The sequence below is a fragment of the Taudactylus pleione genome, unplaced genomic scaffold, assembly GCF_031769625.1.
Source record: "Taudactylus pleione unplaced genomic scaffold, aTauple2 ptg000085l, whole genome shotgun sequence".
In the NCBI taxonomy this organism is placed as follows: Eukaryota; Metazoa; Chordata; class Amphibia; order Anura; family Myobatrachidae; genus Taudactylus; species Taudactylus pleione.
This window is the reverse complement of record NW_028284487.1, coordinates 13,160,833-13,174,545: the sequence shown is the minus strand read 5'-3', so window position 1 is coordinate 13,174,545 and position 13,713 is coordinate 13,160,833. Positions and strand designations below refer to the sequence as shown.

The following is a 13,713-nucleotide window of genomic DNA, read 5'->3' as shown; positions in this document are numbered from 1 at the left end:
TGTATACTAAACTGGAGGTGCTTAAAATCTTTGAAATGCTACCAAACTATTTGCATATTGTTAAGGCCGGATTAAGGGCCACATGGGTCAGGGGCTAAAATGTTTCAGAGCATATACTGAGAAGGGGAGGAGCTGTGACCAGTGCTATGTGGATGTAGCCAGATCCAAGTGGGTGTGTACAACGCCAACACTATCAGCCCCAATTTCTCTCTAAATATAGAAAAGTAGAGAAATAACATAGTTTGATGAGGAAACTAAAACTACAATTTTAATACTTATGATTTATGGCCAACCGTAAAGTTGATGGTGGGCCTATTTTTATGTGGAGGACTGTAGCTCCATCCACCCCATTGTTACTATCGCCCTGTGTATTGTTTTCAACTCTATGTGTAAATAACTTTTTATGGCAAACCAGAAAAACCCTCTGTTACCTTTTTGAGTGCTGTAGCAATGGATTTCACATCCCAGATTGTGATTGCCCAAAATGGTGATATGATGATTTTTTAGAGAAAGCTAAAGTACTTGGTGATATGGTAAATCATGAAGGAGATTGATAAATTAGATGATATGGGGGAATATTGCTGGTATCAGGTGCAAATAACATAACTATGATAATATAATAGTAGGAACACCCCCATGGCAAAGAAAGGAAGCATTTTTGGTTTATTCTACAAGTGTTTATGATCACTGAATGGTTTCTAAAATGTTTGAGTATTGGTTTAAAATTTATTTCTATGACATTTTTCCAGCAAGCCAAAATGTAGTCGGCAGTATTTGAAGAAGCGCTGGGAGACCCCAATGGATTTCTAGTCCATCGCCAAATCCAATCATTTTTTAATGTATCTATTTTTACAATAAATATTTAAACAAGGTCCCACCGAGATTTGAACTCGGATCGCTGGATTCAAAGTCCAGAGTGCTAACCATTACACCATGGAACCTATTGACATATCATGCCAGGCTGTAACAGTCCACATATAAAAAACTGTGTACTAAACTGGACGTGCTTAAAATCTTTGAAACTACAATTTTAATACTTATGATTTATGGCCAACCGTACAGTTGATGGTGGGCCTATTTTTATGTGGAGGACTGTAGCTCCATCCACCCCATTGTTATTCTCGCCCTGTGTATTGTTTTCAACTCTATGTATAAATAACTTTTTATGGCAAACCAGAAAAACCCTCTGCTACCTTCTTGAGTGCTGTAGCAATGGATTTCACATCCCTGATTGTGATTGCCCAAAATGGTGATATGATGATTTTTTTAGAGAAAGCTAAAGTACATGGTGATATGGTAAATCATGAAAGAGATTGATAAATTAGATGATATGGGGGAATATTGCTGGTATCAGGTGCAAATAACATAACTATGATAATATAATAGTAGGCACACCACCAAGGCAAAGAAAGGAAGCATTTTTGGTTTATTCTACAGGTGTTTATGATCACTGAATGGTTTCTAAAATGTTTGAGTATTGGTTTAAAATTTATTTCAATTACATTTTTCCAGCAAGCCAAATTGTAGTCGGCAGTATTTGAACAAGCGGTGGGAGAACCCAATGGATTTCTAGTCCATCGCCAAAACCAATCGGCCACTTATACTTACATATTTTATAATGTGTCATATTTGTTTACTTTTTTTACAATAAATATTTAAACAAGGTCCCACCAAGATTTGAACTCGGATCACTGGACTCTGAGTCCAGAGTGCTAACCATTACACCATGGAACCTATTAACATATTATGCCAGGCTGTAACAGTCCGCATATAATAAACTGTATACTAAACTGGAGGTGCTTAAAATCTTTGAAATGCTACCAATCTATTTGCATATTATAAAGGCTGGATTAAGGGCCACATGGGTCAGGGGCTAAAATGTTTCAGGGCCTATACTGAAAAGGGGAGGAGATGTGACCAGTGCTATGTGGATGTAGCCAGATCCAAGTGGGTGTGTACAACGCCTACACTGTCAGCCCCAATTTCTCTCTAAATACAGAAAAGTAGAAAAATAACATAGTTTGATGAGAAAACTAAAACTACAATTTTAATACTTATGATTTATGGCCAACCGTACAGTTGATGGTGGGCCTATTTTTATGTGGAGGACTGTAGCTCCATCCACCCCATTGTTATTCTCGCCCTGTGTATTGTTTTCAACTCTATGTACAATTAACTTTTTATGGCAAACCAGAAAAACCCTCTGTTACCTTTTTGAGTGCTGTAGCAATGGATTTCACATCCCAGATTGTGATTGCCCAAAATGGAGATATGATGATTTTTTAGAGAAAGCTAAAGTACATGGTGATATGGTAAAACATAAAGGAGATTGATAAATTATATGATATGGGGGAATATTGCTGGTATCAGGTGCAAATAACATAACTATGATAATATAATAGTAGGCCCACCCCCATGGCAAAGAAAGGAAGCATTTTTGGTTTATTCTACAGGTGTTTATAAACTCTGAAAGGTTTCTAAAACGTTTGAGTATTGGTTTAAAATTTATTTCAATGACATTTTTCCAGCAAGCCAAATTGTAGTCGGCAGTATTTGAACACGAGGTCGGAGACCCCAATGGAATTCTAGTCCATCGCCAAAACCAATTGGCCACGAATACTTATATATTTTATAATGTGTCATATTTGTTTACTTTTTTTACAATAAAAATTTAAACAAGGTCCCACTGAGATTTAAACTCGGATCACCGGATTCAGAGTCCAGAGTGCTAACCATTACACCATGGAACCTATAGACATATCATGTCAGGCTGTAACAGTTCACATATAATAAACTGTATAATAACCTGAAGGTGCTTAAAATCTTTGAAGTGCTTCCAAACTATTTGCATATTCTTAAAGCCAGATTAAGGGCCACATGGGTCAGGGGCTAAAATGTTTCAGGGCCTATACTGAGAAGGGGAGGAGCTGTGACCAGTGCTATGTGTATGTAGCCAGATCCAAGTGGGTGTGTTCAAAGCCTACACTGTAATCCCCAATTTCTCTCTAAATACAGAAAAGTAGAAAAATAACATAGTTTGATGAGAAAACTAAAACTACAATTTTAGTACTTATGATTTATGGCCAACCGTACAGTTGATGATGGACCTATTTTAATGTGGAGGACTGTTGCTCCATCCACCCCATTGTTATTCTCGCCCTGTGTATTGTTTTCAACTCTATGTATAAATAACTTTTTATGGCAAACCAGAAAAACCCTCTGTTACCTTTTTGAGTGCTGTAGGAATGGATTTCACATCCCAGATTGTGATTGCCCAAAATGGTGATATGATGATTTTTTTAGAGAAAGCTAAAGTACATGGTGATATGGTAAATCATGTAGGAGATTGATAAATTAGATGATATGGGAGAATATTGCTGGTATCAGGTGCAAATAACATAACTATGATAATATAATAGTATGCACACCCCCATGGCAAAGAAAGGAAGCATTTTTGGTTTATTCTACAGGTGTTTATGATCACTGAATGGTTTCTAAAATGTTTGAGTATTGGTTTAAAATTTAATTCAATGACATTTTTCCTGCAAGCCAAAATGTAGTCGGCAGTATTTGATCACGCGCTGGGAGACCCCAAAAGATTTCTAGTCCATCGCCAAAACCAATCTTCCACGAATACATACATATTTTATAATGTGTCATATTTGTTAAATATTTTTACAATAAATATTTATACAAGGTCCCACTGAGATTTGAACACGGATCGCTGGATTCAGAGTCCAGAGTGCTAACCATTACACCATGGAACCTATTGACATAATAAGCCGGGCTGTAACAGTCCACATATAATAAACTGTATACTAAACTGGAGGTGCTTAAAATCTTTGAAATGCTACCAATCTATTTGCATATTGTTAAGGCCGGATTAAGGACCACATGGGTCAGTGGCTAAAATGTTTCAGGGCCTATACTAAGAAGGGGAGGAGCTGTGACCAGTGCTATGTGGATGTAGCCAGATCCAAGTGGGTGTGTACAACGCCTACACTGTCAGCCCCAATTTCTCTCTAAATACAGAAAAGTAGAAAAATAACATAGTTTGATGAGAAAACTAAAACTACAATTTTAATACTTATGATTTATGGCCAACCGTACAGTTGATGGTTGGCCTATTTTTATGTGGAGGACTGTAGCTCCATCCACCCCATTGTTATTCTCGCCCTGTGTATTGTTTTCAACTCTATGTATAATTAACTTTTTATGGCAAACCAGAAAAACCCTCTGTTACCTTTTTGAGTGCTGTAGCAATGGATTTCACATCCCAGATTGTGATTGCCCAAAATGGTGATATGATGATTTTTTAGAGAAAGCTAAAGTACATGGTGATATGGTAAAACATGAAGGAGATTGATAAATTATATGATATGGGGGAATATTGCTGGTATCAGGTGCAAATAACATAACTATGATAATATAATAGTAGGCACACCACCAAGGCAAAGAAAGGAAGCATTTTTGGTTTATTCTACAGGTGTTTATGATCACTGAATGGTTTCTAAAATGTTTGAGTATTGGTTTAAAATTTATTTCAATTACATTTTTCCAGCAAGCCAAATTGTAGTCGGCAGTATTTGAACAAGCGGTGGGAGAACCCAATGGATTTCTAGTCCATCGCCAAAACCAATCGGCCACTTATACTTACATATTTTATAATGTGTCATATTTGTTTCCTTTTTTTACAATAAATATTTAAACAAGGTCCCACCAAGATTTGAACTCGGATCACTGGACTCTGAGTCCAGAGTGCTAACCATTACACCATGGAACCTATTAACATATTATGCCAGGCTGTAACAGTCCACATATAATAAACTGTATACTAAACTGGAGGTGCTTAAAATCTTTGAAATGCTACCAATCTATTTGCATATTATAAAGGCTGGATTAAGGGCCACATGGGTCAGGGGCTAAAATGTTTCAGGGCCTATACTGAAAAGGGGAGGAGATGTGACCAGTGCTATGTGGATGTAGCCAGATCCAAGTGGGTGTGTACAACGCCTACACTGTCAGCCCCAATTTCTCTCTAAATACAGAAAAGTAGAAAAATAACATAGTTTGATGAGAAAACTAAAACTACAATTTTAATACTTATGATTTATGGCCAACCGTACAGTTGATGGTGGGCCTATTTTTATGTGGAGGACTGTAGCTCCATCCACCCCATTGTTATTCTCGCCCTGTGTATTGTTTTCAACTCTATGTACAATTAACTTTTTATGGCAAACCAGAAAAACCCTCTGTTACCTTTTTGAGTGCTGTAGCAATGGATTTCACATCCCAGATTGTGATTGCCCAAAATGGAGATATGATGATTTTTTAGAGAAAGCTAAAGTACATGGTGATATGGTAAAACATAAAGGAGATTGATAAATTATATGATATGGGGGAATATTGCTGGTATCAGGTGCAAATAACATAACTATGATAATATAATAGTAGGCCCACCCCCATGGCAAAGAAAGGAAGCATTTTTGGTTTATTCTACAGGTGTTTATAAACTCTGAAAGGTTTCTAAAACGTTTGAGTATTGGTTTAAAATTTATTTCAATGACATTTTTCCAGCAAGCCAAATTGTAGTCGGCAGTATTTGAACACGAGGTCGGAGACCCCAATGGAATTCTAGTCCATCGCCAAAACCAATTGGCCACGAATACTTATATATTTTATAATGTGTCATATTTGTTTACTTTTTTTACAATAAAAATTTAAACAAGGTCCCACTGAGATTTAAACTCGGATCACCGGATTCAGAGTCCAGAGTGCTAACCATTACACCATGGAACCTATAGACATATCATGTCAGGCTGTAACAGTTCACATATAATAAACTGTATAATAACCTGAAGGTGCTTAAAATCTTTGAAGTGCTTCCAAACTATTTGCATATTCTTAAAGCCAGATTAAGGGCCACATGGGTCAGGGGCTAAAATGTTTCAGGGCCTATACTGAGAAGGGGAGGAGCTGTGACCAGTGCTATGTGTATGTAGCCAGATCCAAGTGGGTGTGTTCAAAGCCTACACTGTAATCCCCAATTTCTCTCTAAATACAGAAAAGTAGAAAAATAACATAGTTTGATGAGAAAACTAAAACTACAATTTTAGTACTTATGATTTATGGCCAACCGTACAGTTGATGATGGACCTATTTTAATGTGGAGGACTGTTGCTCCATCCACCCCATTGTTATTCTCGCCCTGTGTATTGTTTTCAACTCTATGTATAAATAACTTTTTATGGCAAACCAGAAAAACCCTCTGTTACCTTTTTGAGTGCTGTAGGAATGGATTTCACATCCCAGATTGTGATTGCCCAAAATGGTGATATGATGATTTTTTTAGAGAAAGCTAAAGTACATGGTGATATGGTAAATCATGTAGGAGATTGATAAATTAGATGATATGGGAGAATATTGCTGGTATCAGGTGCAAATAACATAACTATGATAATATAATAGTATGCACACCCCCATGGCAAAGAAAGGAAGCATTTTTGGTTTATTCTACAGGTGTTTATGATCACTGAATGGTTTCTAAAATGTTTGAGTATTGGTTTAAAATTTAATTCAATGACATTTTTCCTGCAAGCCAAAATGTAGTCGGCAGTATTTGATCACGCGCTGGGAGACCCCAAAAGATTTCTAGTCCATCGCCAAAACCAATCTTCCACGAATACATACATATTTTATAATGTGTCATATTTGTTAAATATTTTTACAATAAATATTTATACAAGGTCCCACTGAGATTTGAACACGGATCGCTGGATTCAGAGTCCAGAGTGCTAACCATTACACCATGGAACCTATTGGCATAATAAGCCGGGCTGTAACAGTCCACATATAATAAACTGTATACTAAACTGGAGGTGCTTAAAATCTTTGAAATGCTACCAATCTATTTGCATATTGTTAAGGCCGGATTAAGGACCACATGGGTCAGGGGCTAAAATGTTTCAGGGCCTATACTAAGAAGGGGAGGAGCTGTGACCAGTGCTATGTGGATGTAGCCAGATCCAAGTGGGTGTGTACAACGCCTACACTGTCAGCCCCAATTTCTCTCTAAATACAGAAAAGTAGAAAAATAACATAGTTTGATGAGAAAACTAAAACTACAATTTTAATACTTATGATTTATGGCCAACCGTACAGTTGATGGTTGGCCTATTTTTATGTGGAGGACTGTAGCTCCATCCACCCCATTGTTATTCTCGCCCTGTGTATTGTTTTCAACTCTATGTATAATTAACTTTTTATGGCAAACCAGAAAAACCCTCTGTTACCTTTTTGAGTGCTGTAGCAATGGATTTCACATCCCAGATTGTGATTGCCCAAAATGGTGATATGATGATTTTTTAGAGAAAGCTAAAGTACATGGTGATATGGTAAAACATGAAGGAGATTGATAAATTATATGATATGGGGGAATATTGCTGGTATCAGGTGCAAATAACATAACTATGATAATATAATAGTAGGCCCACCCCCATGGCAACGAAAGGAAGCATTTTTGGTTTATTCTACAGGTGTTTATGATCTCTGAATGGTTTCTAAAACGTTTGAGTATTGGTTTAAAATTTATTTCAATGACATTTTTCCAGCAAAGCCAAAATGTAGTCGGCAGTATTTGATCACGCGCTGGGAGACCCCAATAGATTTCTAGTCCATCGCCAAATCCAATCGGCCACGAATACATACATATTTTATAATGTGTCATATTTGTTAACTATTTTTACAATAAATATTTATACAAGGTCCCACTAAGATTTGAACTCGGATCACTGGATTCAGAGTCGAGAGTGCTAACCATTACACCATGGAACCTATTGACATAGTATGCTGGGCTGTAACAGTCCACATATAATAAACTGTATACTAAACTGGAGGTGCTTAAAATCTTTGAAATGCTACCAATCTATTTGCATATTGTTAAGGCCGGATTAAGGACCACATGGGTCAGGGGCTAAAATGTTTCAGGGCCTATACTGAGAAGGGGAGGAGCTGTGACCAGTGCTATGTGGATGTAGCCAGATCCAAGTGGGTGTGTACAACACCTACACTGTCAGCCCCAATTTCTCTCTAAATACAGAAAAGTAGAAAAATAACATAGTTTGATGACAAAACTAAAACTACAATTTTAATACTTATGATTTATGGCCAACCGTACAGTTGATGGTGGGCCTATTTTTTGTGTGGAGGACTGTAGCTCCATCCACCCCATTGTTATTCTCGCCCTGTGTATTGTTTTCAACTCTATGTATAAATAACTTTTTATGGCAAACCAGAAAAACCCTCTGCTACCTTCTTGAGTGCTGTAGCAATGGATTTCACATCCCAGATTGTGATTGCCCAAAATGGTGATATGATGATTTTTTTAGAGAAAGCTAAAGTACATGGTGATATGGTAAATCATGAAGGAGATTGATAAATTAGATGATATGGGGGAATATTGCTGGTATCAGGTGCAAATAACATAACTATGATAATATAATAGTAGGCACACCCCCATGGCAAAGAAAGGAAGCATTTTTGGTTTATTCTACATGTGTTTATGATCACTGAATGGTTTCTAAAATGTTTGAGTATTGGTTTAAAATTTATTTCAATTACATTTTCCAGCAAGCCAAATTGTTGTCGGCAGTATTTGAACACGCGGTCGGAGACCCCAATGGATTTCTAGTCCATCGCCAAAACCAATCGGCCACGAATACTTACATATTTTATAATGTGTCATATTTGTTTACTTTTTTTACAACAAAAAATTTAAACAAGGTCCCACTGAGATTTAAACTCGGATCACCGGATTCAGAGTCCAGAGTGCTAACCATTACACCATGGAACCTATAGACATATCATGTCAGGCTGTAACGGTACACATATAATAAACTGTAAACTAACCTGAAGGTGCTTAAAATCTTTGAATTGCTTCCAAACTATTTGCATATTCTTAAAGCCAGATTAAGGGCCACATGGGTCAGGGGCTAAAATGTTTCAGGGACTATACTGAGAAGGGGAGGAGCTGTGACCAGTGCTATGTGTATGTAGCCAGATCCAAGTGGGTGTGTTCAAAGCCTACACTGTAATCCCCAATTTCTCTCTAAATACAGAAAAGTAGAAAAATAACATAGTTTGATGAGAAAACTAAAACTACAATTTTAGTACTTATGATTTATGGCCAACCGTACAGTTGATGATGGACCTATTTTAATGTGGAGGACTGTTGCTCCATCCACCCCATTGTTATTCTCGCCCTGTGTATTGTTTTCAACTCTATGTATAAATAACTTTTTATGGCAAACCAGAAAAACCCTCTGTTACCTTTTTGAGTGCTGTAGGAATGGATTTCACATCCCAGATTGTGATTGCCCAAAATGGTGAAATGATGATTTTTTTAGAGAAAGCTAAAGTACATGGTGATATGGTAAATCATGTAGGAGATTGATAAATTAGATGATATGGGAGAATATTGCTGGTATCAGGTGCAAATAACATAACTATGATAATATAATAGTATGCACACCCCCATGGCAAAGAAAGGAAGCATTTTTGGTTTATTCTACAGGTGTTTATGATCACTGAATGGTTTCTAAAATGTTTGAGTATTGGTTTAAAATTTATTTCAATTACATTTTTCCAGCAAGCCAAAATGTAGTCGGCAGTATTTGAACACGCGCTGGGAGACCCCAATGGATTTCTAGTCCATCGCCAAAACCAATCGGCAGAGAATACATACGTATTATATAATGTGTCATATTTGTTAACTATTTTTACAATAAATATTTAAACAAGGTCCCACCGAGATTTGAACTCGGATCGCTGGATTCAGAGTCCAGAGTGCTAACCATTACACCATGGAACCTAATGACATATAATGTCAGGCTGTAACAGTCCACATATAATAAACTGTATACTAAACTGGAGGTGCTTAAAATCTTTGAAATGCTACCAATCTATTTGCATATTATAAAGGCTGGATTAAGGGCCACATGGGTCAGGGGCTAAAATGTTTCAGGGCCTATACTGAAAAGGGGAGGAGATGTGACCAGTGCTATGTGGATGTAGCCAGATCCAAGTGGGTGTGTACAACGCCTACACTGTCAGCCCCAATTTCTCTCTAAATACAGAAAAGTAGAAAAATAACATAGTTTGATGAGAAAACTAAAACTACAATTTTAATACTTATGATTTATGGCCAACCGTACAGTTGATGGTGGGCCTATTTTTATGTGGAGGACTGTAGCTCCATCCACCCCATTGTTATTCTCGCCCTGTGTATTGTTTTCAACTCTATGTACAATTAACTTTTTATGGCAAACCAGAAAAACCCTCTGTTACCTTTTTGAGTGCTGTAGCAATGGATTTCACATCCCAGATTGTGATTGCCCAAAATGGAGATATGATGATTTTTTAGAGAAAGCTAAAGTACATGGTGATATGGTAAAACATAAAGGAGATTGATAAATTATATGATATGGGGGAATATTGCTGGTATCAGGTGCAAATAACATAACTATGATAATATAATAGTAGGCCCACCCCCATGGCAAAGAAAGGAAGCATTTTTGGTTTATTCTACAGGTGTTTATAAACTCTGAAAGGTTTCTAAAACGTTTGAGTATTGGTTTAAAATTTATTTCAATGACATTTTTCCAGCAAGCCAAATTGTAGTCGGCAGTATTTGAACACGAGGTCGGAGACCCCAATGGAATTCTAGTCCATCGCCAAAACCAATTGGCCACGAATACTTATATATTTTATAATGTGTCATATTTGTTTACTTTTTTTACAATAAAAATTTAAACAAGGTCCCACTGAGATTTAAACTCGGATCACCGGATTCAGAGTCCAGAGTGCTAACCATTACACCATGGAACCTATAGACATATCATGTCAGGCTGTAACAGTTCACATATAATAAACTGTATAATAACCTGAAGGTGCTTAAAATCTTTGAAGTGCTTCCAAACTATTTGCATATTCTTAAAGCCAGATTAAGGGCCACATGGGTCAGGGGCTAAAATGTTTCAGGGCCTATACTGAGAAGGGGAGGAGCTGTGACCAGTGCTATGTGTATGTAGCCAGATCCAAGTGGGTGTGTTCAAAGCCTACACTGTAATCCCCAATTTCTCTCTAAATACAGAAAAGTAGAAAAATAACATAGTTTGATGAGAAAACTAAAACTACAATTTTAGTACTTATGATTTATGGCCAACCGTACAGTTGATGATGGACCTATTTTAATGTGGAGGACTGTTGCTCCATCCACCCCATTGTTATTCTCGCCCTGTGTATTGTTTTCAACTCTATGTATAAATAACTTTTTATGGCAAACCAGAAAAACCCTCTGTTACCTTTTTGAGTGCTGTAGGAATGGATTTCACATCCCAGATTGTGATTGCCCAAAATGGTGATATGATGATTTTTTTAGAGAAAGCTAAAGTACATGGTGATATGGTAAATCATGTAGGAGATTGATAAATTAGATGATATGGGAGAATATTGCTGGTATCAGGTGCAAATAACATAACTATGATAATATAATAGTATGCACACCCCCATGGCAAAGAAAGGAAGCATTTTTGGTTTATTCTACAGGTGTTTATGATCACTGAATGGTTTCTAAAATGTTTGAGTATTGGTTTAAAATTTAATTCAATGACATTTTTCCTGCAAGCCAAAATGTAGTCGGCAGTATTTGATCACGCGCTGGGAGACCCCAAAAGATTTCTAGTCCATCGCCAAAACCAATCTTCCACGAATACATACATATTTTATAATGTGTCATATTTGTTAAATATTTTTACAATAAATATTTATACAAGGTCCCACTGAGATTTGAACACGGATCGCTGGATTCAGAGTCCAGAGTGCTAACCATTACACCATGGAACCTATTGGCATAATAAGCCGGGCTGTAACAGTCCACATATAATAAACTGTATACTAAACTGGAGGTGCTTAAAATCTTTGAAATGCTACCAATCTATTTGCATATTGTTAAGGCCGGATTAAGGACCACATGGGTCAGGGGCTAAAATGTTTCAGGGCCTATACTAAGAAGGGGAGGAGCTGTGACCAGTGCTATGTGGATGTAGCCAGATCCAAGTGGGTGTGTACAACGCCTACACTGTCAGCCCCAATTTCTCTCTAAATACAGAAAAGTAGAAAAATAACATAGTTTGATGAGAAAACTAAAACTACAATTTTAATACTTATGATTTATGGCCAACCGTACAGTTGATGGTTGGCCTATTTTTATGTGGAGGACTGTAGCTCCATCCACCCCATTGTTATTCTCGCCCTGTGTATTGTTTTCAACTCTATGTATAATTAACTTTTTATGGCAAACCAGAAAAACCCTCTGTTACCTTTTTGAGTGCTGTAGCAATGGATTTCACATCCCAGATTGTGATTGCCCAAAATGGTGATATGATGATTTTTTAGAGAAAGCTAAAGTACATGGTGATATGGTAAAACATGAAGGAGATTGATAAATTATATGATATGGGGGAATATTGCTGGTATCAGGTGCAAATAACATAACTATGATAATATAATAGTAGGCCCACCCCCATGGCAACGAAAGGAAGCATTTTTGGTTTATTCTACAGGTGTTTATGATCTCTGAATGGTTTCTAAAACGTTTGAGTATTGGTTTAAAATTTATTTCAATGACATTTTTCCAGCAAAGCCAAAATGTAGTCGGCAGTATTTGATCACGCGCTGGGAGACCCCAATAGATTTCTAGTCCATCGCCAAATCCAATCGGCCACGAATACATACATATTTTATAATGTGTCATATTTGTTAACTATTTTTACAATAAATATTTATACAAGGTCCCACTAAGATTTGAACTCGGATCACTGGATTCAGAGTCGAGAGTGCTAACCATTACACCATGGAACCTATTGACATAGTATGCTGGGCTGTAACAGTCCACATATAATAAACTGTATACTAAACTGGAGGTGCTTAAAATCTTTGAAATGCTACCAATCTATTTGCATATTGTTAAGGCCGGATTAAGGACCACATGGGTCAGGGGCTAAAATGTTTCAGGGCCTATACTGAGAAGGGGAGGAGCTGTGACCAGTGCTATGTGGATGTAGCCAGATCCAAGTGGGTGTGTACAACACCTACACTGTCAGCCCCAATTTCTCTCTAAATACAGAAAAGTAGAAAAATAACATAGTTTGATGACAAAACTAAAACTACAATTTTAATACTTATGATTTATGGCCAACCGTACAGTTGATGGTGGGCCTATTTTTTGTGTGGAGGACTGTAGCTCCATCCACCCCATTGTTATTCTCGCCCTGTGTATTGTTTTCAACTCTATGTATAAATAACTTTTTATGGCAAACCAGAAAAACCCTCTGCTACCTTCTTGAGTGCTGTAGCAATGGATTTCACATCCCAGATTGTGATTGCCCAAAATGGTGATATGATGATTTTTTTAGAGAAAGCTAAAGTACATGGTGATATGGTAAATCATGAAGGAGATTGATAAATTAGATGATATGGGGGAATATTGCTGGTATCAGGTGCAAATAACATAACTATGATAATATAATAGTAGGCACACCCCCATGGCAAAGAAAGGAAGCATTTTTGGTTTATTCTACATGTGTTTATGATCACTGAATGGTTTCTAAAATGTTTGAGTATTGGTTTAAAATTTATTTCAATTACATTTTCCAG

At 36.9% G+C, this 13,713-nt stretch overlaps 6 non-coding genes across 6 annotated transcripts; all 6 read right to left on the bottom strand.

Annotated features, from left to right (window-relative positions):
• Window positions 1-869: 869 nt before the first annotated feature.
• On the bottom strand, window positions 870-941 carry TRNAQ-UUG (transfer RNA glutamine (anticodon UUG)). Its single transcript has one exon. It is a non-coding gene; the product is annotated as a tRNA-Gln (tRNA).
• Window positions 942-2,678: 1,737 nt separating this feature from the next.
• On the bottom strand, window positions 2,679-2,750 carry TRNAQ-CUG (transfer RNA glutamine (anticodon CUG)). The gene has a single exon. It is a non-coding gene; the product is annotated as a tRNA-Gln (tRNA).
• A 2,977-nt stretch (window positions 2,751-5,727) lies between these two features.
• On the bottom strand, window positions 5,728-5,799 carry TRNAQ-CUG (transfer RNA glutamine (anticodon CUG)). Its single transcript has one exon. It is a non-coding gene; the product is annotated as a tRNA-Gln (tRNA).
• Window positions 5,800-8,779: 2,980 nt separating this feature from the next.
• On the bottom strand, window positions 8,780-8,851 carry TRNAQ-CUG (transfer RNA glutamine (anticodon CUG)). The gene has a single exon. It is a non-coding gene; the product is annotated as a tRNA-Gln (tRNA).
• Window positions 8,852-9,796: 945 nt separating this feature from the next.
• TRNAQ-CUG (transfer RNA glutamine (anticodon CUG)) lies at window positions 9,797-9,868 on the bottom strand. The gene has a single exon. It is a non-coding gene; the product is annotated as a tRNA-Gln (tRNA).
• Window positions 9,869-10,812: 944 nt separating this feature from the next.
• Window positions 10,813-10,884, bottom strand: TRNAQ-CUG (transfer RNA glutamine (anticodon CUG)). The gene has a single exon. It is a non-coding gene; the product is annotated as a tRNA-Gln (tRNA).
• Window positions 10,885-13,713: the final 2,829 nt, after the last annotated feature.